Raw genomic sequence first — 26,058 nt, 5'->3', positions numbered from 1 at the left:
CAAGAATGTCCAAAAATGGGGCCATGAAGAGTCAGATAGTACTGAAACGACTCAGCACCTTCCAGACTCTAGGTCCAACCTCAATCCACTGTGGCCTTATCTTGCTGCATAGTAGACGTGTGATGAGGCAGGGGAGTGGCTGGTTAGGAAATGCCTCATCAGTTGCTATATCCTCAAGTCAACTGATGAATATGTGGACAGTAAGGGTTAGGTAACAGATGAAGTTTTTCAAGCTTGATGAAATTTGAAAGCAGTTACCCATTGGCTGACCCACATCCCTGGGGGGTTCTTTAAAAAGAAATACATTTTCTAAGGAGTAGAAGAGGAAAGAAATAGCTCAGAGGAGTGTGAGCTCTGTGAGTCAAGGAGTTAACCAGTCTTGGACTTTGGGAATTGAGTTGCTGATACAAAGAAACCCAAGGAGCCAAGATCAGCAACCTGCCCAGCAGAGACAGCGTGACCAGGGAGTAACATGAGAACACCATGAGAAAGGAAAGGACCCTGGGACCTGCAGTGCTGGAGGTGTGATGGTCTTGGGCACTTGCATTCTCTCTTTTTAGGACTCTCTTGGAGTACAGTCTGTGTGTGTGTGTGTGTGTGTGTGTGTGTGTGTGTGTGTGTGCGCATGTGTGCGCGTGCACCCACTCTTCCCACCTACACTGGGCATATTTGTGGGAGAGTGTTCCCCAGATTTGTGGAGGGAATGTTTTGTTACAATTGCTGTAAAGCCTTTGAATTGAGCTGTTTCCTACTGCTGACTTTTAAAGGTAAATAAATGTGTTGGTCGGGGCTTGTGAGCTGTAGTTTTAGGAAAAGAGTACCTTGAACCTGGAGGAGTTGCCGCTGGGGGAAAGTATAAGTCAGGGCACTGTTCCACACCATCCATAGTTCATTACCTAGCGGTCAATTCTCTGATGTTCAGACTCTTGGCACTTATGGCAAGGCTAATTCTCTGATGACAGACATCTAGTCAGTTACTACTACCATACCTGAAACCTGTCCAGCTTTGTTGGACCTGTCGGTGCTTATATCATTGATGTGACTCTAGAGATGCCAGCCTTGCCCCTATGCCACAATGAGCATGGCAGGAGGATCGCGGCCACTGAAAGACTTGGAAGAGCTCTACTTACCAGCTGTGGGACCACGGGCAAGTCACCTCAATGAGTCTCAGTTTCCTTATTTGTCAAAGGGTGAAAACTTCCCAGCATTATCCTGAGGGACAAATGAAATAATTTTTGTGAAATGCTTTGTAAACCTTAAAGTGCCCTACAAATATAAGCTATTATAATAGTTATCATATACATACATGTATACTCACTCATCTATTTGTAGAATTTTAATTATATATTTTAAATTGTTTATATTTATTTGTTTGTATTTAATTATATAATTTTGAAATAAGAAAACTACTTCAGAAGAGTCTGTCAATATGAGGCTCCTTTAAGACACTGAGATGAGCTCGGTGACAAGAGGCCAAAGGACCCTGGGAATCATTCCATCTTGTCACTTGACAGCCGGACTCTGCCCATACTTCCTCTCCTCTCACCCTCTTCTTAACCCTCTATAGTCTGGCTTTCAGTATCATCATTGAATTATATCTTCAAGTTCTCTGAGATGTTGGCCCTGTTTGCTTCTGGCCCTCATTTCCTCTTTCCTGTTTGGCTTCCTCTGCTCTCCTCCATATCATGCAATGGCTGATTTGGCTCAGACTCATGTATGGATGAGCTCATGTCCTTTGGCCTTGACACCTCAGTTCCCCTGAAATCCCCGTACTTGGACAAACCTCCCAGGAACCTCATACTGGTGAACTTGGCTTCTTTCAGACTTGGGAGTCAAATCTCAGCTGTCCCATGTCAATGGATCCTGCTTAGACTAGATCCAGATTTCCTCTGCAGGTTGTTGGCTGAGTAAAGCCCTCCTTGGACCTGCTGGCAAGGCTTTGACATCTACCATGAGAGAGGTTTCCCAATCACCTGACTTCTCTATTACCCAAGGAGTGTCATGTAGCATACTCCTCAGAGGTCTGTGAATATCAATACTTCTGTCACATTTCATGTTCGCCCATCACCTGATTTCACTTTCCAGAAATAGTAATGGCTGTGACCTTGTTGTATCTGCTATTTGGAAATAGGCTCTTTGCTGAGTCCTGGGGGAATGATTTGTGATGGTCTGTTTGCTGTCTTGTCAGTGATGGTTGCTCATCTGAGCAACTGGAACAGATCCTTTTTTCTTTTCTATTGATAAGACTCAGCCAGCCAAGGCACCACCAGCTTTATGTCGTTCCAAAGCAAGACCAGTGTGAGAAACTGATACTGGTCCACTAGCTTGGAAAAACTGTGAGCAGTCTTTTTGGAGACATAGAGCTCAACTGCTTACCTACCTTGTCCAACCTGTGGCAAAGAGAAAAGATAGACAACCACCAAACCCTGGAATTGTTTAACATAGGGGAGAAGGATTGAGAGGGATCAGTGCTCAGGACAATGGGACCTCTGCCTACACCTGATAGAATCTATATATGAACAGGTGATGATTGCACAGAATTCAATTTCAGCAATAAGATGGTGATCAGTCAGTTAATAAGTATTTATCAAAGACTTACTATGTGACAGGCATCCCACAAAGTGCTGGGGAAACAAAGAGAGTGAAAAAGGATGTAGTTTCTGCCCTCAAGGAGCATATATTCTAATGGAAGAGGCAACATGAAAATGACTGTGCATGCATGTTTATAAATGCAAGTGGAAGGTAATTAGACTGGTCACTGAAGTACTATGGAGACATTTGAGATCTGGCTGCTAAGGAGTGCTGGGAATGGGCCCAGTCTTGATGTGCAGACACAATTCAAAGTGCAATTGTTTCTCATTGCCTCTACTTCCTTCATTCTCATACTCTTCTTAACCCTTGAAAGTCAGGATTCCCGTCTGATTACTCCACTGCTCCCTATAAAATAACCAAAACCAAAATGCAGAAAAGCAGAAATATTAAATGCATCCTTTTCAGATCATAATTCAGTAAAGATTATATTCAATAAAGAACTGTGGTATGTGCTAAAAATTCATTGGCAATTAAGTAATCTAATCCTAAAGAATGAGTAGGTAAAAAAACAAATCACAAAAATAATAAATAATTTCATTAAAGAGGACAACAATGAGACAATATGTGAAAATTTATGGGATGTAGCCAAAACGCTATTTAGGAAAACATTTATATCCTTAAATGCTCACATCAATAAATAAAGAAAAAACACACCAATGAGTTGAATATGCAACTAAAAAACCTAGAAAAACAAAACTAAAAATCCCCAGTTAAACACCAAATTGGAAATCCTAAAAATCAAAGGAAAGATTAATAAAAGTGAAAGTAATACAGCAATATATCACAAAGGTCATATACAAAATGGATAATTTTGATTACATTAAATTAAAAGGTTCTGTACAAACAAAACCAAGCCAAAATTAGGAGAGCAAAAAAGCTGGGAAAAATTTTTTTTTGGAAAGTTTCTCTGATAAAGGCCCCATTCCCAAATATAGAGAGAGAACTGAATCAAGCAGTATGAGTGTCAGTCGTTCCCCAATTGACAAATGGTTGAAGGATATGAACAGGTAGTTTTCAGAAGAAGAAATCAAAGCTATCTATGGTCATATGAAAAATGCTCTAACTATTGATTAGAGAAATATATATTAAAACAACTCTGAGGTACTACCTCACACCTATTAGATTGGCTAATGTGACAGAAAAGGAAAATGACAAATGTTGGAGGGGATGTGGAAAAATTGGGACACTAATATACTGTTGGTGGCGTTGTGAACTGATTTAACCATTCTGGAAAATAATTTGTAATTATGGCCAAAGGACTATGAAACTATGCAAACCCTTTGACCCAGCAATACCAACTACAGGTCTGTACCCCAAAGAGACATAAACAAGGGAAAAGGACCTTAACATACAAAAATATTTATAGCAGCTCTTTTTGGTGGCAAAGAATTGGAAATTGAGGGAATGCCCATTAGTTGGTGAATGACTGAACAAGCTGTGGTATACGATTGTGATGGGGTTATATAAGAAATGATGAACAGGATGGTTTCAGAAAAACCTGGGAAGACATAGATGGGCTGATGCAAAGTAAAGTGACCAGAACCAGAATAACCAGTTCAGTGTGTTACTGAAGTCAGTAACAGTAACATTGTATGATCAACTATGAATGACTTAGGCATCCTGAGCAACACAGTGATCCAGGACACTTCCAAAAGGACTCATGATGAAAAAAATGCTATCCACTTCCAGTCAAAGAACTGATGGATTCTAAATGTGGATTAAAGCATACTTTGAAATTTATTTTTCTTTTGTTTGTGTTTTCTTTTGCATCATGGCTAAAACGGAAATATATTTGCATTATTGTACGGGTATAATCTACATCAAATTGCTTGCCTTCTCAAGGAAAAGAGTGAATAAGGGAGGGAAAGAATTTGGAACTCAGTATTTTAAAAATGAATGTTAATATCATTTTTACATGTACTCAGAGAGTTTTCCCAAAAATTTAAAGTTACCAATAATCTTCTAATTCTCAAATCTAATGTTTTTATGTCAATCCTCATCCTTCTTGACCTCTATGCTACACTTGACACCATTGACTTCGGGATACTTTGTCTTTTTCGGGTTTTGGTGATGATTTTCTCTCCTGATTCTCCTCCTGCCCATCTGATTATTCCTCTTTAATCTCCATCGCTAGTTCCTGTCACAGCCACTGTACACAAGGTTCTATCATTGGCCATATTTTCTTTTCTTTATCAGCTCTCTTACTTTGTGACCTCATCAGATCACATGGGTTCAATTATCATCTTGTTGCAGATTTTAATCAGATCTACAAATCCAGGTCTGGCCTCTTTCCTGACTTACTTGAATTACCAACTACCTATTGGATATTTCACATCAAATTTGATTTTGTATTTTATTAAATGTTAACTTAAGCATGTCAATCTTGAAATTCTTTTGCAAGGAGTCTGTTAGGCATCTCAAACTCAGCACGTCTAAAATAGAACTTATTGTATTCCCCCCCAAACATATTACTTTTTTAAACCTCGCTGTTGATGACACCATTGTCCTTCCCTTACTCATGTCTGCATTCCTAATATCATTGTTCCCTGTCCCTTATTTTATGATCACTTGCCAAATCTTGCCATTTCTACCTGTAAGCTATCTCTTTCATGGACCTACTCCCATCACTACCACCCTTGTTCAGGCCCTGGTCACCTGCAGCTGGCACATTTCAATCATCTAATTGGTCTCACTGTTTTAAGCCCTTTCTCATTTTAATTCAGGGCTGCCAAGAGGGTTTTCCTAAAGAACACATCTGACCAGGTCAGCCTTGCTATTCATTAAACTCCAGTGGTTTCCTCATTACTTTTAAGATTAAACACAAACTCCTCTGTTTGGCATTTAAAGTTCTTTACCACTTGGCCTTTTCTTACCCCTCTAGCCTCTTTATACATTACTTCCTTTCATGTACTCTTATGGTCTAATCATACTAGTCTACTTGCTCTTACTCCCATACAGTGCTTCATTTTCCACCTCTACGCCTTTGCCTAGAGGTGTATCCCTATGCCTGGAATGCTCTCCCTCTTCCTCTCCTCCTCTTAGAATTCTCAGCTTCCTTCAAGATTCATCTCAAGGGCTATATTCTTCAAAGAGTCTTTCTCAGTCCCATCATGTGTTAGTTCCTTCCCATCCAAGGTCAACTTGTGTTTTCTCTGTATGTATTTTGTATATGTGTACCTATGTATGGGTTGTCTCTATGGATAAGATGTGACCTCCCTGAGGACTGGAACTATTTGATATTTTTCTTTGTTCTTTAATCTGGTCTTTCATAAATGCTTGTTGATGAACTGAAGGAAGTTGAGATCAGAGAGCTGGACAGGAAGAAGGGATTTCAGCTTCCTAATTCTATTGTGTGGCTTTTTGTGGCTCCCTGGAGACTTGTTCACTTTAGCTGGACACTCATTATACTGCGTGTCAATGAGACAGTGAGTTCTGGAGAGCTCTGCTGGTCTCATCTGTCCCTGGGCTTTGGAGAGTGACTGAGAGGAGATGGGGAAACATCCATGATAGAAAGCTACCTCTTGGGCTCTGCTATCATCAAGGGCTTAAAAGAACCTATGTGGCAGCCCGTAGGCCTAGACATTTTCCTAGGAATGAAGCGACACAGAAAAAAGAGAGGTCCTTCACATTCTAGGGAGCTACAGAGTATACTTCGGTTTTAGAATTGTTAAGTTAGACCATTGTAAATTGTAACAAAGTTATCTGTTACATAAAATCCATTCCTTTTGTCATCAAGATTCAGTCTCTGACAGACGAACGCTCAGGTCATCTCTCTTGTTAATTATTATTGGAATCCTTTCCTCTACAAAACATTTCCCAGCCTATTCATACCAGACAAAGTTCAGCTAAGGAAACACTTTTCAACAGCTTATTGCTTTTAGAAAATAAGAATTGTATAGTGCTGGTTGATGAAGGCTTCTGCTTCTGAATCATGGAAGAAAAGTGGGCCCCACCTGTGTTTACCAGACTGATCTTCCTTTTTGGTCTGCATGGGCTGCACAGATCACAGATTTTTGGGTGGTTTGTCTCTCTGAACCTGCATCTTCTTCCTCAGCTATTAGCTGGCAGCTTAGCTGCTTAGCAGGCAGCGTGATTTTTTTTTTTAAATAAAGGCAATTTTTCTTTGATCCTTGGGGGAGGGGGCTGGGATCAGCTGAAGGGAAGGAGAGACTCCTGGTTTAGAATGGATGAGTGAAAGGATCCTGTGATAGGCTGGGAACAATGTGGCCTGCATTAGAAGGGAGTGGGGAGAGGAGTTTGAAATTGAGAAAGAACAGAAATGGGGATGTCTGTAAGTCAATGCTCAACATTCTGAAGCTTCTCTGTACTAGAGAGTGTACTGAGCACTGGGGATGCCAAGAAAGGAAAACCATTTCCAGCTCGAGGAGTGTGCTGCTCCCTTCCAGAACGCCCACTCTGATTCTGGGTTGACTTTCCCCGTTTAGAATACAGCTATGTTTCAAAATTCTATGTTTTGAAAACTCCTTCCTAGCACTTAGATCTGGTTGTCCTGGAACCTCTCTGGCTTGACTTGGCCTGCTGATGGCTTATGGATCATGTTCTCACTTCTCTTGACTTGAACCATACGCTTTCTCCCTATGAGATTCTTTCCCTCTCCCCATGTCTGGAGGGAGGGGTGAGGGAAAGCATCTCTTTCTCCCTAGAGTGTGGAGATTCAGTAAGTCAATAAACATTTATTAAACACCCACTGAATGCCAGGCAAGTGTGTTAAGCACCGGGGATACCAAAAGTGGCAAAAGACAGTTCCTGCCTTCAAGGAGCTCATCATCTGATGAAGGGAAAACAGATGTGTACAAATAAGCTACATACAGGAGAAATAGGAAATAATTGAGAGATAATACACTAGCATTCAGAGGAGTTGGGTCAGACTTCCTGTAGAAGACAGGATTTGAACTGGGACTTAAAGGAAGTCAGGGAAGTTAGTAAATCAAGATGAGGAGGGAGAGCATTCCAGGTATGGGGGATAGCCAGAGAAAATTCCCAGAACCAAGAGAGGGAGTGTCTTGTCTGATGAGCAGCATGGAGGCCAGTGTCCTGGGAGGACAGTAATGTGTAAAAAGACTGGAAAGTTAGGCGGAGACTCAGCTATAAAGGACTTTGAATGCCAGACAAACATTCTGGACTTGAAGGAGGTAGTTTGGGAGAACAGATGATGGAATGTCTGCTGCTTATTCGCCTTATAATCTGTTTTAAGTAAATGTCCTTTTGCCCTACTTGGATGTTACATGCGTAATACTGTCTATGTTGAAGGGAATCAGCAGGAAATGGGGCTTATGACCAATGGTTTTGAATAAATGATGGACCCCAACTGAGGTTTTCTTAGCAGAGATACTGAGGTGGTTTGCCATTTCCTTCTCTAGCTCATTTTACAGGTGAGGAAACTGAGGCAAACAAGGTGAAGTGACTTTCACAGGTCTTCCTGACTCCAGGATGGGAGTCTACTCTATCCATTGTGTCACCTGGCTGCCCCCAATGGGTTCTAGGAACCTGAAAATAAGGGAGGAGAAGGAGAAACTTTGAGCCCACCATATTCTTCCTCCTGCCTTCTCTTTTAACTCTGACATCATCTGAGCATTTAATAGAGAGTTCTGAGTTCAGGACTTGTCAAAAATAAAGTTGTTGATACCCAGCTTGGGCAATTCAGCAAACATTTTTGAGCACCTACAATGTACAAAGTCCTTCTTCAGAACCAAGACAGTGGAAATAGAGACTGAGCCAGGATATCTCTGAGGCTGATGGCATGAAGGACGTAGCCCCAGGCATTGCATCTCCTTTCTCTGAGCCTTCCACCATCTTCTCAAGGTTACTGAGGGGTTTGGTGGAATCTGGACAGAATGTAGGGTCAGAAGATGGGCACTCTGCCTTAACTCTGCCATTTGCTAACTGTGAGGCTTTGGACAAGTCTGTAAAATGTGTTCTAGCTATCTCACAGGGTGGCTATGAAAAAAGTGTTTTGTAAACCATAAAGTACTATAGAAGCTGGAGGTAGATAAAGCATTTATTTAGTTCTTATTATATGCCAGGCACTGTTGCCTCAGCTTTGAACCCCAAGCCACTGCCCTGGGCCACCTTGGTTCCTTGGGTCCAGATATTTCCCTTACCTAAATCCTAATTCAGAGGCAGCATGTTGTAGAACAGTGGTGTCAGACTCAAACAGAAACTGAACAATATACAAGGATCTTTGCAGGTCACATATTAACTTAGAAAACCACATATTAAAATGGTTGTTTTTCAGGCTTTTCAGTCTTTGTGACCTCATTTGGGATTTTCTTGGTGAAGATACTGAATTGTTTTGCCATTTTCTTCCTCAGCTCATTTTACAGATGAGGAAATTGAAGTAAACAGGGTTAAGTGACTTGCCCAGGGTCATACAGCTAGTCAGTGTTGGAGACAGGATTTGAACTCAGGAAGATGAGTCTTTCTGGCTCCAGGCCCAGCACTCTATTCACTTCACCATCTCGCTACCTCATATATTAGCATTAGCATTCTATTGTATTTTTGCTTACTTTGTTAAATATTTCCCAATTACATTTTAGTCTGGTTCCATAGCACTGAGGAGTATTGTGGGCAGTATGTGGGCTACCATGACTGAGTGTTTGACACTTCTGGTATGGTGTGGTTTGACATCTCTGACTATTAACCATGTCACGCTGGACAGACCATTTAACCTCTTACTCCTCCACTAGGAAACTCCTTAAGACTTATAAGTTGCAAAGCCCATATTGAACTGAATTGGTCATGGCAGTTAATTTCCTAAATGAATGACATTATAGTACTATTAAAAAAAAATCCCATCGCTGTTACTTTCCACTACAGAGTAGATTTCTGCATCAAGCAGGGGATTGGCTCATATGACCTCTAGCTCTAAGATTCTATAAAGCTACACACTACTGTGATGCTTATAATCATTTTAAGATTTAGGTTTGCAAAGACAGCTAAGTAGGTGGTGGTTATTTTCTCCTGGGTTCCTTTGCCTACAATTCAAGTTAACGGTCACCTGGGAAACCACGGTGCCTTGGGGTACCAGGCTAGGGATGAGGGAGATGCAAAGATAATTAAGACATGGTCCCTGCTTTAATGGGACTTACAGTATAGACTTTCCCTAATGTGTATGAGCCCTCACGTTTCTCATCTGGACTAGAACAAAAGCTTCCTCATTAGTCTCCCTGCCTAAAGTCTCTTCCCTTTGACGCATCCTTAACACTGTTGCCAGAGCAATATTTCTAAAGCCCAGCTCTGACTATTTCACAGTCCTTTATAAGAAGCTCCAGTTGCTTCCTATTACCATCAGGATCAAGCACAACTCTTCTGTGTGGCATTTAAAGCCTCTCATAATCAGGATCCAACCCATCTTTCCAGATTTATTATACATCATTTCCTTTTCACACATTCTATAGACTGCCATGTTGGTGTCTTCTGACTTTCCATCTGACTTTTTATCTCTCATCTCCATGCCTTTGCACAGACTTTCCCTCATGTCTTCTTCCTTACTTCTCTTAGAATCCTTGGTTTTCTTCAAAGTTCATGTCAGGGGTCACCTACTAAATAAATTCATACTGTTCCCCTTAGTTGCACTCTATCCACTCCATCCTACAAATCACTGTGTGTGTACACATGTACACAAGCAGATATATATGTATATACACATACACATGCATATACATATACACATATGAGTGTATATATACATACATGTACACACATATACATACATACACTTATATGTGTACATGTTGTTTCCAGAATGCAAGCTTGAAGGCCGAATCTGTTTCATTTTGTCTTCATTATCTCTGGTGCCAAGCACATAGTTGATCGATTATTTACCTGTGTGGATAAGCTTCAGAGCTTTTAGCATATGATCCTGTCAATTGTGACTCTTAAAAATTTCTCTCTTTATAAAGTTATACTTTTCAATATAGATATAATATTCTATATAAATTATTTAAAAGTGTTAAAGAGTACTACTTTTTAATGTTTGTATAGACATAATTCTTTAACAGTACATGTGTCAGCCTATTGCTGATGACTAATAAGATATGACACATTCAAATTAAGCTATAGAGCTTTTAAAAATAATTATGAATGCCCATGTGCAATATCGTATCTGCTTGGCTAAATTTCAACTCCTTTCAGCCCTTGTTTAATTCGACCTTGATTTTTTGTGCTTTCATTGAGCATTTACTTATTGTCAACAGTCTTCTAGGTTTCTGGTCCGTGTCTACCTCCTGGTAAAGCTTGGGATTTTACTGTTTCTGCCTTTTGGAGTAGGTTGGAATAAAATCCTTCCATTAGTTGCCTAACCCTACCAAACCTGGCGAAGATATTCTCTGTGTTGGTAGCCTAGCCAGATTAGTTGCTCAAACAATTAGTTAAACAATAAATTTGATTCAGTTCAGCTTGTCTTTCTTGAGCCAGGACAAATGCTTGGCATGAGTGGAGGTAGGAGCAGAACTAGGGGCTCCTGACCCAAGAAGGGTGGGCAGCAATGATGCTGCTCTTGGCTAGAGGCAGAATTCCCAAGTCAGATATACACACTATAGTCCCTAGTTAGTTAAAAAGCTAAAAGATTGGGACAATCCTTCTGCTTCAGCCTAATTATACAGTAATGGTCTTGCAGTGAGGAAGAATAGTGGCTGGGGAGTCAGGAGACCTGGGTTCTCATTTTGGCTGCATGAAATGGCTGGGTGACCTTGGGCCTCTCTGAGCCTCAGCTTTCTTGCCTGTAAAAGGACTGGACTGAACCTGATGATTTCTAACCTTGGAGATCTTCCAGGATTTAGTTAGTGAATTAGTTAAAAAGTTCAAAGGAATTACTTTCACTTTTAACCTTTAAAAGACTGAACTTAAAGTTAGCATGGCATCTGGTTGTGTTAATTCTAGGAATCTAAAGGACCAGTGACTTCTGGTCATAGTGGAGTATTGAAATAAACTTAGTTTTTTTCCTTTGCTTTTTTCCCCTTATGTTGAAACCAGAAAGATAAGTGCTGGGGAAGTGCTCTTAAATCACCCTGGCCTGGTTGTGTATCCCACCCTGTGATTCTCACCTAATTCAGAAAAGATTCTCTTTAGAAACAGGAATCATCTCTCTCTCTCAAGGTCTTTAAGGCTCAGAGTTTCTGTAAAGGAATTAGAAAAAGGGGCTAACTGTGCTGGGTGTATCCCCTTTGGAGGAAGGATGGAAAAATGCAGATTCCAGTTGCACAGGTTGGGAAGGTATGAAGTAATCCTCATCTGCATTGGGGACGGAGGACCCACTGGGGTAGAATTCATTTCATGCAAAGGATCAAAGTAATCAAATATAGTGCCACTTATCTTCCTAACTAGTTTGCAGAGGCCTTATGTAGTACCACAGTGGAATCAAAGTCAAACAGAAGTGGGGGCCACTAATCTATACGAAAGCATCTTCAGGGTTCCATATTGACTTAGTTTTAGAGTGTAATGTTATCGATGTCTTATTGTATTTTTATTTGCTTTGTTAAATATTTTCCAATTACATGTTCATCTGACTTGGGCCCCACTTGGAGTGGTGGGCCTTGTCTTTGACACCACTGTTGTGTGAAGTGAAAACTCGAAGTCTCCCTAGGGATTCTTGGCACAGCATCTGATACATAGGAGGCTATTAAAAAGTGTTGAAATTAATTCATTTCAGCAAATATTTATTAAAAATTGTGTGCCAGGCGCTGGGTAAGGCTGGGAATCTAGAGACAAAAGGAAGTATCCCAGCCATCAAAGAGCATATTTTGTTGTTGTTGGTCAGTCATTTCAGTTGTGTATGACTCTTGGTGACTCCATTTGGGGTTTTCTTGGCAAAGATACTAGGGTGGTTTGCCATTACCTTCTCCAACCCATTTTACAGATGAACCAAGGCAAACTAGGTTGACTTGCCCAGGGTCACACAGCTAGTGCAGTGAGGTCATTTGAACTTGGGAAGATGAGTCTTCCTGACTCTAGGCCTGGCATTCTATCCACTACACCACCTACCTGACTCTTGGGTCAGTATTATTAAAAACACTTACTATATGCCAGGTGCTGTCCTAACCACTGGAGATATTAAGAAATCCAGTCTCTGATCTCAAAGTCTAGTGGGGATATGACAGATCAGTAAGTAGCCTAGGTCGCTAATAGTGAGATTCAGAGATTCTTCATGAAGCCAGGAGCACTTCATCTATTTCTTTTCTTTTTTGTTTGTTTTGGATGCAATCACGGGTAAGTGACTTGCCCTGGGTCACACAGCTAGTAAGTGTCTGAGGCTGGATTTGTCAGTTCTATCAGATTTCAGAGCTGGTGCTCTGTCCACTGGGCCACCTAGCTGTTCCTTGAGCTATCTGTTTAAAGAGATTGAAGATCCTAAGAGTCAGAGATACCAAAAAGGGAGGATAGCATGTGTATATGTGTGTGTGTGTGTGTGTGTGTGTGTGTGTATGGGTGTTTGGATATTAGAGATGGTGTGTTGGGGGTCAGGGGATAACAACTGGACCACTTTGTCAATGATATAGAGTGTAGAAAGTGGAATAACACAAGTTAAGAATTAAAAAGTTATAGATTGGAGCTAGATTTGGAGGGATTTCAATGCTGAGCAGAAGACAGGAATGCTAAGCTTTTGTCTTCATATCAAAAGAGCTTAGCACAACATCTGGAACAATTAATAAATATATGGAGTGGGGCAGAATGATTGCCGTTTGCACTGGTGCAGAGAGGAGCTACCCTGATGAGAACACAGACTAGGCAAAACACCAAAATAATTTAGTGCTTATTGGTCAATTGATTATCTTAGAGCCAATAGGATGCTGCTCAAGGTTTCTGAGCAGGGGAGCCACCTGGTCAGGGCTACTGGAGAAAGTAGACACTGGAAGTAGGGAGGCCAGTGAGAAGATAACTACAGTTGGTTGGTTAAACAGCGATTAAAGTTAAAACTAGAGCTGGGGCCATGTCAATGAAGATACATTAGGAGAGGCCATGGAAGTAGCAGTAGCTCAGATATGGAGGTGAGTGAAAGGAAAGAGTCAAGAAAAACTCTGGGGTTTTGAACCTAGGTGATTGGGAGGATGGTGGTGCCTTCAACAGGAAGGACATTTTGAGGAAGGGTAGTTTCAGGGGACCTCGATGATAAGTTTAGTTTTGGACATGTTGAGACTAAGAAACAGCAAGTCATCTAGGCAGCTGGACTGGAATTCAGGAGTGATTAAGGCTGTAAACAGAAACCATCTGCAAAGCAGAATAATCTGCTTTAGACATGATCATTGGACATGAGGTCAAAATTGAATCAAGGAGGGCTTCACAGAGGAGGAAGCATTTGAGAAGAATAGAGGTGGCAAGCAGAGAAAGGCATCACAAATTAGGAGAATATTTAGGTATGAGTGTCCTTAAGGGACACCTACATTTAGGGATGGGATGATGGGAGATGGATGATGATCCAGCAAAGGTCTAATTAGACCGATAGGAGAAGAACTAGGAGAGATCAATGCCTGAGAAACCAATAGAGGAGAGAGGAAGCAAGGTGGAAGGTGGGATGATTTGCAGTGTTTAAAGCTACAGAAAGGTCAAGGAGGATGAGGACAGAAAAAAGACCACGGGATTTAGCAATGAAGAAATTGCTGGTAACCTTGGAGACAGAGTTTCAGTACAGTGCTGAGCCCTGGAAGGGATTGAGAAGTGAGTGGGTGGTGAGAAGGGGAAGGAACAAATAGACTCGATTCTTTCTAGGAGTTGGCAGTGGATGGAGAGAGGGGGCAATGGTTTGAGGGGATGGCAGGGTCAAGTAGGAAGGTTTTAAAAAAATTTTGCTTTGTTTTGAAGGAAAGGATTATTGGTAGGAAGTGAGGAAGGAGATACTGAATATGAAAGAGAGAGGGGGAGAAAATGATCAATGAGACAAGGTCCCAGAGGAGACTAGGGTGGATGGAATCAATACACAAGCAGATGCTTCAGCCTTAGGAAAGAAAGAGTTATTTCTTCTTGTGAGACTGGAGAAAAGGAGAGGAAAGTGGGTGAAGAGGTATAGAGTGATTATGAGGTATGGAATCAGGAGAGATGGTGGGGGTGATGATAGTTAACCTAATTTTTTCCAGCAAATTAGGAAATGAGGTTTGGATAGAGATTAAAACACTTTTTTCCTCTTTCTTGTTTGTTTGTTTGTTTGTGTTTAAGAATGTGGCTAATGCAGAAATACATTTTGCATGACTTTATATGTGTAATGGCTATTGTGTTTCTTGTCCTGCCAACCAATGGGGGAGGGAGAAAATGTGTAACTAAAAATAAAATTGAATGAAAAAAAAAATTCGGAGGTGAGGTAATCTGTTGAGAAAGTCATCTAGTTAACAAGCATTTATTAAGTGCTGACTAGATACCAAGCCCAGTGGTAAGTGCTGGGGATACAAAGAGAGGCAAAAATAATCCTTGCTCTCAAAGACCTCACAGCCTAATGGTTAGGATGGTGTTGGGAGCTTAAAGAGAAGAAAAGCTTTTGAAGAACCATCATAGGGAGAGCTAGACAGAGTTGGTGAAGAATTAAGGGATGAAGTAGTGAAGGCCCAGTTTGTGATGGCTGCAGCCACCATATTTATAACACTTTCACCAAAGGCATTCTGCAGCACTGGAGGAACATCTGAGAGGGTTGGCAGAGCACAAGGCAAGGTTGAGGACTGATAGGATAGGAATAGTGACTGAATAAAGGGATAAAGGATTCAAGGGTGAAGAACCATGTATGGTTGAACTGGTTAACTATTGGGCCAAGATTGGGAAGGGATGAAAATGAGGTTGAGACAGAGTGATGGGAATGGAATATCATGTAGAGACAGTGAGAATGGAGGCCATGGTTCTGGTGAAGGATCATAGATTCAGACCTGGAAGGGACCCCAGAGATCACCAAGTTCAACCCCATTATTTTACCGAGGGGAAAACTAATGCTTACAGAAAAGAGATGACTTCCTGAGGATAATACTAGTACCAGTGTGAGGGATGATTTTAGCCAGTCTTCCTGATTCCAAGTCCAACATTCTACTATATCACACTGCTTCTCACAGTTTAGTTTGGGAGGAGCAAGGTAGAGGGAGACAAAGAAGAGGAGATTGTGATCAGCGTGAGAGTCAGAGTTCAAGACCATGGAGTTGGTCAAGTTGTATGGTGGTGAAGTATAAGGTATTACTGCTTATTTAGGTGGCTGATGTTGAGTGCTGCGGTGCATGTAGGCCGTGGGACTTGAGGAAGCTGATGAGTTAGGAAGGTGTCCAGGTGTCATCAAGGCTGGGATGGAGAAGAAGACTGAGCCCAGCCCTGGACTCCTGGAGAAATGAGGGAGTTTATGCTTGTTGAACTGATTAAATTACATTTCCTTTTCATCTCCATAGCTCCTAGCTCAATATTAAACATACAGTGATTATTGAATATATTCTTGTTGAATGAATGAAAAGTGGGAGGTATAGATGAGTCTCTGCTTAGAAAGACTATATCTCAAATGGCTTCTGTGTATCTACTCCAGCGTGGACAGTGTGGCACAGAAACAAAAATACTGTACCAGGAAGTAAGAGACCTGGGGTCTGGTTCCCACTCTTCTGGTAACTCATTGTGGGGCTTCAACTAAGCAACTTCCTCCTTTTCTTGGGTTCTCAGTTTTTTCATGTGTAAAATGAGTGGGGGATGGTTTCTAAGTTCCTTTCTAGAAGTAAATATTTTGATTCTATAGTACTGACAAGCCAGTAGCCACATAATATTTCAATTTCCCCTCATAATTTCCATTTTTTCCTACTAGGACTCCAAAATTCCAATTTGAAAGATAAGTAAGACTGCCTTTTGTCCATGACTTAACATTTCAATAGAGCAACTAAATAATGATTTCTGTAGTGGAAGATTACTGGACTTGGATTCTAGAAGCCCTGAATTTGCCTCTTGCCTCTCATACTTACAAACCCATGACCAGGGAATTTCACCTCGAGACTCAGTGTCCTCATCTTTAAAATGAAGATGATAGCCAGGGTTGGGGGCACAGACTTGTATTTTCCAGTACTGGAGAGGCTGAGGTGGCTGGATCATCTGTGCTCTGGAGATCTGAGTGACAGGGGGCTAAAGCTGGTTGGGTGTCTGAACTAAGACCAATATGGCGAGCTATGGAAAGGGGGAAGTCCACTAGGCTGCCTAAGGAGGAGTAAACCAGTCAAGGAAGGAAAAACAAAGCAGGTGAAATGGGATTGGGCCTGTGAATGGCACTGTACTTCCAGTCTGGGTGGGCTAGGGAGACCCAGACTCAGAACAAAAAAAAGGGGGAAGGAGGGCTAAGACTATCCAGAGTACCTAGTTCCCAGGGGGTGTGTAATGCTACAGGAAGATAACTATACCGAGCACTTTGTGAACTTTGGGAAGTGTCTTGCAAATAGTAGTTGTTGCTATTTTATTATACTTATATTCATTATTCATTTTTAATATTGTATTTATTATTATATTTTGTTATTCTAAATTTAACATTTAAATTTAAAATGACCAATTTGACAGACACCAACAAATTATGAACTTTTTTCATAGATGAAGAAGAGCCAAAGAGGAGACCTGGCACATGGGAGACTGCGAATTGTTTTGTATGTAGCTCATTTTATTAAAATGATATGATGGATTTAACCTAGTAGCACCACCATTGCTCTGCCCGTCTGGTCTATTTTTATCAGGCCTGGTAGGCCCTGTTGCTTTACAAAGGCTTTGGGGTGTGGCCCTGGGGCCAGGTGGGACTCTTGCTTTCTAAGCTGGTTCAGTACTAGGAGGCAGACCCATTATCAGAAGGTTGGCCTCCACTGGGTTTGTTTTGGCAACAGTAACTTATGAAGTCCCAGTTCCTAAAAGGAGCGGTTGGTTTCTAGTGGTGGGGAGGGAACACTTTCATGATCGTAATTAATCTTCACAACATCGGGAGAGATCATCAGCCAAGGGATTGTTCTTCTTGGGTGAGGTCTAGTCTCAAGTGTCTGCCTTCCATCTATCCTCCCAGCAGCTGCCAAAATGATAGCTAGAAGTGGCTAGGTGGTGTGGTGGGCAGAACACTGGACCTTGAGTCAGGAAGATTTGGGGGCAAGTCACTTAATCTCTGCTTGTGTCGGTTCTCTCATCTGTAAAATGGGGTTAATAATAGCACCTACTGTACAGGGTTGGAGCAGCTCGGTGGTGCTAGGCCTGGAGTCAGGAAGACTCATCTTCTTGAGTCCAAGATGCAGCTTCGGGCATGTAATACCTATGTAACCCAGGGCAAGTCATTTAGCCCTCTTTGCCTTATTTTCCTCACCTGTAAAATGAGCTGGAGAAGGAAATGGCCAACCACTCCAGTATCTCTGCAAAGGAAACCCCAAATGGGGTCACGAGCAGTCAGACAAAGCTAAAAATGACCCAACAGCAAAAACAACCAAACACAGGCTTGCGGAGACAATGTATGTGAAAATCTTTGCAAAACTTAAACCGCTATATGAACACTAGCTATGTATTATATTCCTAAAGCCCAGGCCTGGCTGTGACTTATTTCATACCCCCTTATTCAATAAACTTCAGTGCCTCCTGGCTGAGCACGTGGATAGAATCCAGGATCCTTACAGTGATGAGATTGAAGGCAAATTGGCATCCTGAAGCCCTGGTGTTAATTACTCTAGCTCTATTGTAGAGTGATCTAGTCCTAATCCATACATCAAATGCCTTGCTGACCTTGGCATGCCAGAGAGAGGCTTCTTAAAAAAGAAAGTGAATTGACCTGGGTTACAAAAGACATATTCTCAGGTGCCCTGGTATTTCTCTGATGAAATTCTCTGAACCTGTATACACAGGCAGTCTTTGAAACACACTGGGGGTGAGATGGAGAAACTCGTTTGGTGGCTCTGGAGAGAGAGAGATAGGCAATTAATTGTGCAATGGGCCTGACAAGGGGAAGTGAGTTAATGACTGGGAGTTTTGCTTCAGCCTGGATGCTGACTTTTAATGTCAGCTCAAAAACCAGTTCCAGAGGAAAAAAATCTTTGCTCCTCCTAAGTGTGAATGTGAGCATGTTCATGTTGGCAGTGTAGGATGTATATGTGTATATGTGTGTGTGTGTGTGTGTGTATGTGTGTGTGTGTGTGCGTGTGTGTGATGAATTTCAAAGATAAAAAGAGTAAGTAAGGAAAGAGGACCAGGTTAGGAAAGGGAGACTGTCGAGAAGATGCCAGCAGCCGGCTGGCAGGTTAGCACGGTCCTAGCAGGGCTGTGATTTGATACCAAAATCAGGCAGCTCAGATCCTTGCCCGTAAGTGCCTGTCCCATAGCCTGCCCCAGTAACTCTTCAGTTTCTGATTTCCCCAAACCCGGCCCCTGCCCGTCACCTCACATCCCCTCCAATAGATACCTATTTTCCATGTTCAGCCAGACTCAATCCAAAATTCCCAAGCCACTCTGGGGCCATGGAAACTTCTTTTAACAGCGTGGGCAGCTGTCTGGGCACCTGTCAAGGCCTGTCCTTATCTCTGGCTCCCCCATTCCTGTTACTTAGGACACACCCTGAAGCTGCCAAACCCTAGAATTGGTTCCTGCCCTTACAGGAAGCCTCCAAGAGGATTCTTATTGACGATGAATTTTGTTTCCTCTTGTGACTCATGCTTTGATGATGTCTGCCTGCCTGGTTTCTGAGAATCACCAAGCTCTGAGGTAGAGTACAGCCCCTCTGTTCCACCAACCTGACTGTAAAACTAAGATTAGAGAGCACAGGGGCCATTTTTGGTTTGACTTCGTATCCCTAGAACCCAGCACAGTGTCTTGTGGTGTTATGTAAATACTTGCTGGATTGGATTAAATTAGGTCAGACTAATTCTCAAGGGGCAGCCAGATGGCATAATGGATAGAGCTCTGGGCCTGGAGTCAGGAATACTCATCTTCCTGAGTTCAAATCTAGCCTCAGATACTTAATAGCTGTGTGACCCTGGGCAAGTTACTTAGCTCTGTTTATTTCAGTTTCCTCATCTGTAAAATGAGCTGGAGAAGGAAATGGCAAACCACTCCAGTATCTTTGTCAAGAAAACTTCAATGGGGTCATGAAGAGTCAGATATGACTGAAAAATAACGACAAATTCTTGAATATAACCCTGGTAAGACCAAGAGTAGAACAGGAAGTGGTGTGAATTTGGCTGGAAGCCAGTGGTGACCTTGAGGCACAAACTCTTGGTAGATCATTTCTCAGTGCTACAATTGGTGGGAGCCTCTTGGGCATCTCAACAGGAAGGGAGTAAACATTTTTTACGCCCCTACTATGTGCCATCTAAACACTTTACACATGTTCTCTCATAAGATCACAGAACCATAGGTTTTGAGCTAAACATCATATTAGGGACCTCCTAGTCCATCTTAGCTCCCTCTCCCTCTATTTTACAGATGGGGAAACTGACATATATAAGACCTCTACTACGGTCATACTTGAAAAAAAAAGGAAAATACCCTACTGGTCACAAAAGAAAAGCTAGCCGGTTGCTAGTATTCCTCACCCAACCCTCCCCAATTGCTTTAAGTCAGTTTAGTATATTTTTATCTAATTTTCTATGTAGGTGTTGCTTTCCTCTAGGAGAGTATAAGCCCCTATAGGTCAGGGACTGCTTAGCATACCATAGGCATTGAATAAATGCTCACCTCAGCTTGGAGGCTTCCCCCACTTGTGGCAAGTGGCAAGATTCTTCCTGCTTTTCTCCCTAAGCACTGGGTCATCTGAGCATTAAGTGATGCCCATAGACCTGGGACCCTGAGATGGGTGCAGGGACCAGACCCTTGGCAATTGCACTGGATTCCATTTGGGGGAGTCTTAAAAATTCATCTCTTTATGATCTGTTTGCCTCTCTACCCAGAGGTTTTGTTGAGGAATTTGAATGTGGCTTGCTATTGAATGGTATATACGATAGTTTACCCACTAGCAGCTGAAACATTGGCTTGAAACATTTGGATACATTTACCATTTAAACACGTTTAGTATAAAACAGATAGACATAAATGGGATTTGGACTTGAGTCAAGTAGTAAGGTGTAACTTAGAGCACTGGCAGCGAAGTCCCCATAATGAATGAAGGTAGAGTTGGAGCTTCTGTTGCCTTTCATTCTGGTGGTTGTTCAGTTGTTTTTCAGTTGTGTCTGATTCCCCACGATCTCGTTTAGGATTTCCTTGGCTGAGATACTGGAGTGAGTTACCATTTCCTTCTCCAGCTTGTTTTACAGATGAGGAAACTGAGGCAAACAGGGTTAAGTGACTTGCCCAGTGTCACCCAACTAATGATTATCTGAGGCCAGATTTGGACTCTGGAAGATGAGTCTTTTTGACTCCAGGCCCCACACTCTATCCATTGTTCCAACATAGGAGGTACTTAATATATGTTATTAAAGTATTGAATTGTGTGCACAGCCCAATTGGATTACTGTTATTCCTGTAGATGTTACCTTAGCTGAAGAAGTCTTTCACACTGGTCTGACAGCTAATGTCTCTGCTTCTCCCTCTCCCTCAGCTATTGCTGCTCCCAAGATGCCTTGCCAAATGCCTTTGTCTCAGCTGCAGGCATATGGTTTCACTCCCTCTTCTCTGCCATGCCTATTCTTTGCCAATCAATGTCAGAAGTCTGTGCATTCTCCAAAGTGTTGTCAGCTCACCCAGAGCATCCTGGGAAATGTAGTCTTTTCTCTCCTCTAATCACTGCATACCCCATTCTTCCTGGAAAATCAGGGAGTAAGAGAAAGACTCCAATGTATGCTTGTCATATTCTCCCCCCAACTAAAGAATTTGCAGACACTGAAAATTATCCTGGGGATTTAGGTATGGTGTGTGAGTATGCATTACGTAATATCTATCTAATTATACATAGCACAGTTACATGCAAGTTATTCCAGATACCTAGGTCACATGCAGGAGCACTGGATACAATGTATACACTGGATACACTGGATGAATATACATATGTATCACAAGCAGGTACATGCTACATTGTATCTTATGTAGGAACATGTTACCAAAGAATTCAAGAAGGATCACACTATATAGCATCACATATGAGTTGCATACATGGGTTACATCCATTCAGTGATCCGAGCACCATACTGTTCTGAAGACAGGACACAGCTCTATGACTACAGTCACCACTGGGCTGTATAAAAGACATCTTTGCCATTTGAAAAATGGAATGTTTGAATGAAATAACTTCTAAGGATCCTTCCAGCTCTAAATCTGTATGTTCATGTGGTTGATTTAAAGGAGTCATTGCCTTCCCTCATCTCTTTGGTTCAGGAGGTGGGTCCTGTCCGATGTAGGACTGTGGGTGGAGTTCTGGGAGAAAGAAGAAGAGACACGAGATCAAAAACCAGAGATCAAATTCCCAGGGGTTTACAGATAAAGGCCTGAAACCTACAGATTGTTTTCTGACTGAAGGACACAGGTTATGGAGTACAGAGCTGGAAACAATGGGGATAAGTTACAGGAAAACCTTTTATTAGAATCAGTAGAAGGAAGGACTTCCTGACAATTGGAACTGTTCAGAAATAGAGTGTCTTTGCCTTAGTAGATGATGAGCTCCCCATTGATGGAGGTATTCAAGCAAAACTTTCAAGGTTTCTATATAGAAGGGATTTCTTTTTCATGTGGGAGGCTGGACTGAATTTCTGACTGCATCAGAATTCTAAAAGTCTGTAAATGGATATCCTTTCCTAACTAAACTGATAAAATTGTTACCCTGAGCAAGTATAAAGCATCTCTGATATGTGATTATTCAACCCTTGCTTGAATACCTCCAAGTATGGGGAACTCACCACTTCATAAGGCAGCTTGTTTCATTTTCTCATAGCTCCATTTGTTTGGAAGCATCCGATTATTAAATATTTTCCTCTGCATTAGTAGGAAATCTGCCTGCCTGTAACTTCCATTCATTGTTTCTAGTTTGGTCCTCTGGGACCAAGCAGAACACGTAGTCATTCCTCTTCCATGGGACAGCCCTTCAATACTTGAAGTTGGCGGTCACATAGCTCCTGCTCAAGTCTCCTTTTTTCCAGGTTAAACATGGCTGCCCCACTCTCAAGTCATTTTTAAAAAACATTTTATTTTTTCCACAATTATGTGTTAAAAACAATTTTTAAACATTTTAAAGTAAGTTTGAAGTTCCAAATTCTATCTCTCCCTCTCTGTCCCCCCACTAATGGCAAGTAATCAAATGTAGATTATACATGTGCACTCATGTAAAACATTTCCATGTTAGTCATCTTCTACAAGAAGGCTTGAATAAAAGGGAAAAAAATGAAAGAAAGTGAAAAATAGCATGTTTCAGTCTGTATTCAGATAATATCAATTCTTTCTCTGAAGGCAGATCTCAGTTATTTTTATAGGCAAGACCTGTCCTTAGTTGTTTGAAATCCTCTGAAAGCTTCCTGCCTTTCTCTCCTTGGAGAAAGGGAGGGCAATACCTGTTTCCACTTGGGATTTAGAACTCAGAGTCCCCATCTTTGCCTTCTTCTTCTTATCTGCTTGCTGTGTATTAAAATGTTTGCCTTAGCTCAAACTCCGATAGAACTCCTTGGTACTTCAGTCACCTAAGAAATTGCTAAGGAGCAAAATCATTTGGACAGCACCTTGACCAGCTGATCCCATCCCATACTAAAGAATTCTAGGACCAACCAAATTGCCCTAAATTCGGGGTTCCCAACTTTTAGGAGTCCATGTGTTTTTGACATAGTAGGTATTATATAAATGGTAGTTATTGTTGATAAACAATATTCAGTATGAAAGAAAGTCAATTCTAGCTTTCCTTACTCATAAGAAATCAGAGCAATTAATTTTTCATGAATAAGATTATTCAGTACGTAAGAGTTTTTTTAGTATTATAAGTTGTCAAATGTTGATTAGAACACAAATAAATTTATGTGACTATTAATTCCAGGGTTTTTTTGGGTATGGCAATTTCCAGTTTTATTTCAGGCATAATTTTTGAATGAATTATCCCCATATAATGTGTAGCCTTTAGTTTATTTCTTGCTTTGGATTTGATAGACATGAGAACCAAGAATCCTGATGCACAGAGGTAAGTTAATACAGATGGAATCCAAGCCTTGGGATCATGGTAGCAACAACAGAATCTGTGTTTCTCCAAGGATATACCTCACATTTTATAATTTCGTTAATTGTAAATCGCTTTGGAGTTCTGATGATTGCAGAGATTCATGAACTCATCCTTCACTGCTCCCTGTTGTTGGTTTGCTTGTTTGTTTCCCTTAGCTCAGTATGAATAAAGTTTTGTATTTGAGGCTCATTCATTTGATTTTGGTCAATGAGAAATATTCCTTAATTATCATACCTACCATTTATTTAATGCTTAAGCATTTACAGACACTTTACATATATCATCTCATTTTATCCTCACTACAAACCTGGGAGGTAGGTGCTATTATGATTCCCATTTTACAGATGAGGAGACTGAGGCTGACAGCGGTTAAATGACTTGCCCAGTGTCACTTAACTAGATTGTAAGCTCCTTGAGGAGCCAGGACTGTCTTTTGCCTCTTTTTGTATTCCCAGTGCTAAACACGCTGCCTGGCACATAGTATACGCACTTAATAAATGTTTATAGAATTGAATTGTCTGAGGTTGAATTTGGACTCAGGTTTTCCTGATTCTGTGTACAGCTTCTATCCACTGTATCACCTAGCTATCTCATCTCCCTTAAATTCTTCTTTTAAATTTTTCATCTGCGGTATAAAGCTCTGTCCCTTTCCAACATCAGCCCTACAGCCCTACTTCTTACCTTTCTTTCTCCACTCTGCAATGCCTCGCCCCCCCCCCAACATTTGATGCCATTTTTTTTGGGAATATTTCAACAGGATGATCGTTAATCACCAGATATTTCCCATGCCCATTTGACCAACTTATCATATCCTTTGAGATTACATGGACCTCAGGATGGAAATCCCTGCTCTAAATCATTTCACCAATTTTACTCCAAGACTAGATTGGAGAGAGAAGAGATGTAATACTTTTGGGTGAGGTGAGGCTGTGTACTAGGCAATTGCACAATTTCTTTAGAAACCTCAAGGACCAGAGGAATGTGAACTTCTTGAGGGCAGGAGTTAATGTTTTTATCTTGGTATCCCTAGCCCCTAGAACAATGTCTTGAACATAGGATGCACTTAATGAATACTTGCTGAACGAATGAATAAATGATCAGTGTTTTTTTTAAATCAGTATGAGAATTCTAGTAGATGAGAAGGTCATTGAGGTCAAGAATGGTTTTACCTTTTCTTTTCCTACCACCAACCTCTAACTGAGGAACTTGTGTATCTGCTATGTATGTGCTTAATAAACACTTGTATTTCATAGTCATTTCTAGTCCTTCTATACCTTAGAAGATGATACTCATGAGCTGCAGTGGTCAATACATCAACAACCAAACCCAAACCAACAGTCATTGTCTCATAGCCTCCTTGGACTTAACCAGGCCTGTCCTCAGATAGTTTCTGTATGAACCCATACACAGACTCTTTCCAGCTTAGTAGGACCTTCAAGAGCTCCACTGACATTTTTTTTTGTATCCCCAGCACTTAGAATAATGCCTGGAACACAGTAAGTGCTTAATAAATGTTCTCTAGCTGTTTGACCTTTGATGTCCTTTGTAGCTTCAGATTCTATGATCCTTAGGTCTAGAGATGAATGAGATCACAGACATCATTAATCCAACCCTTCATCAATCTGGCCTCAGACACTTCCTAGCTGTGTGACCCTGGGCAAGTCACTTAACTTCTGTTTGCCTTAGTTTCCTCATCTGTAAAATGGGGATAATAATAGCCCCCACCTCTCAGGGTTGTTGTGAGGATCAATAGGCACTGTATAAATTCCCTATTACTTTCCTTATTATCCTCCCTTCCTTTCACAGAGACCTTGAGAGGTAAAACAACTTGTAGAGGTCACATAGGTAGTCAAGGACAAAGCAGAAATTTGAATTCAGGTCCTCTGACTCAAATTCTAGCACTGTTTCCGTTATACCACAGAGATTCTTGTTAGAGTCATATTGCACATAACCCTTCCTTGACTGACCAACCAACAACCTTATGTAGCAATAACATATGTATTATCTATCTATACCTATATAGAGGACTGCTAGGTGGCACCGTAGTGCATAGAATGCTGGACTAAGACTCATTTTCCTGAGTTAAAATCTGGTTTCAGTCGTTTATCCTTCATTTTTCTTTTTTGAAGAGGACCAGTGACATCATGAATGTTGTCTTGTCTTGAGCGTGAAATGGATTTAAGTGAGGCGGAGTTGTACACAGTCATTAACCTTGCTCTGTTTTCCAGAATCATCAAAATCCAGTGGCAGGACAAAAGCCAAGATGACTGACAATGGCCCAGGATGCGGTGGATGAAATTTGAGGTCTGACCAAGCTCTAAGCGTTCCTGCTTCAGCCACCTTCATGACACTTGGAATAAATTGTTTTCATCCACTTA

General features: G+C 41.3%; 1 long non-coding RNA gene across 1 annotated transcript; it reads left to right on the top strand.

Annotated features, from left to right (window-relative positions):
* LOC140510669 (uncharacterized) lies at positions 1 to 26,058 on the top strand. The gene is made up of 2 exons (XR_011969330.1): positions 1 to 522; positions 25,909 to 26,058. It is a non-coding gene; the product is annotated as an uncharacterized lncRNA (long non-coding RNA).

The sequence above is a fragment of the Notamacropus eugenii genome, chromosome 6 (assembly GCF_028372415.1).
Source record: "Notamacropus eugenii isolate mMacEug1 chromosome 6, mMacEug1.pri_v2, whole genome shotgun sequence".
Taxonomy (NCBI): Eukaryota; Metazoa; Chordata; class Mammalia; order Diprotodontia; family Macropodidae; genus Notamacropus; species Notamacropus eugenii.
This window is presented reverse-complemented; position numbering and strand designations above follow the sequence as displayed.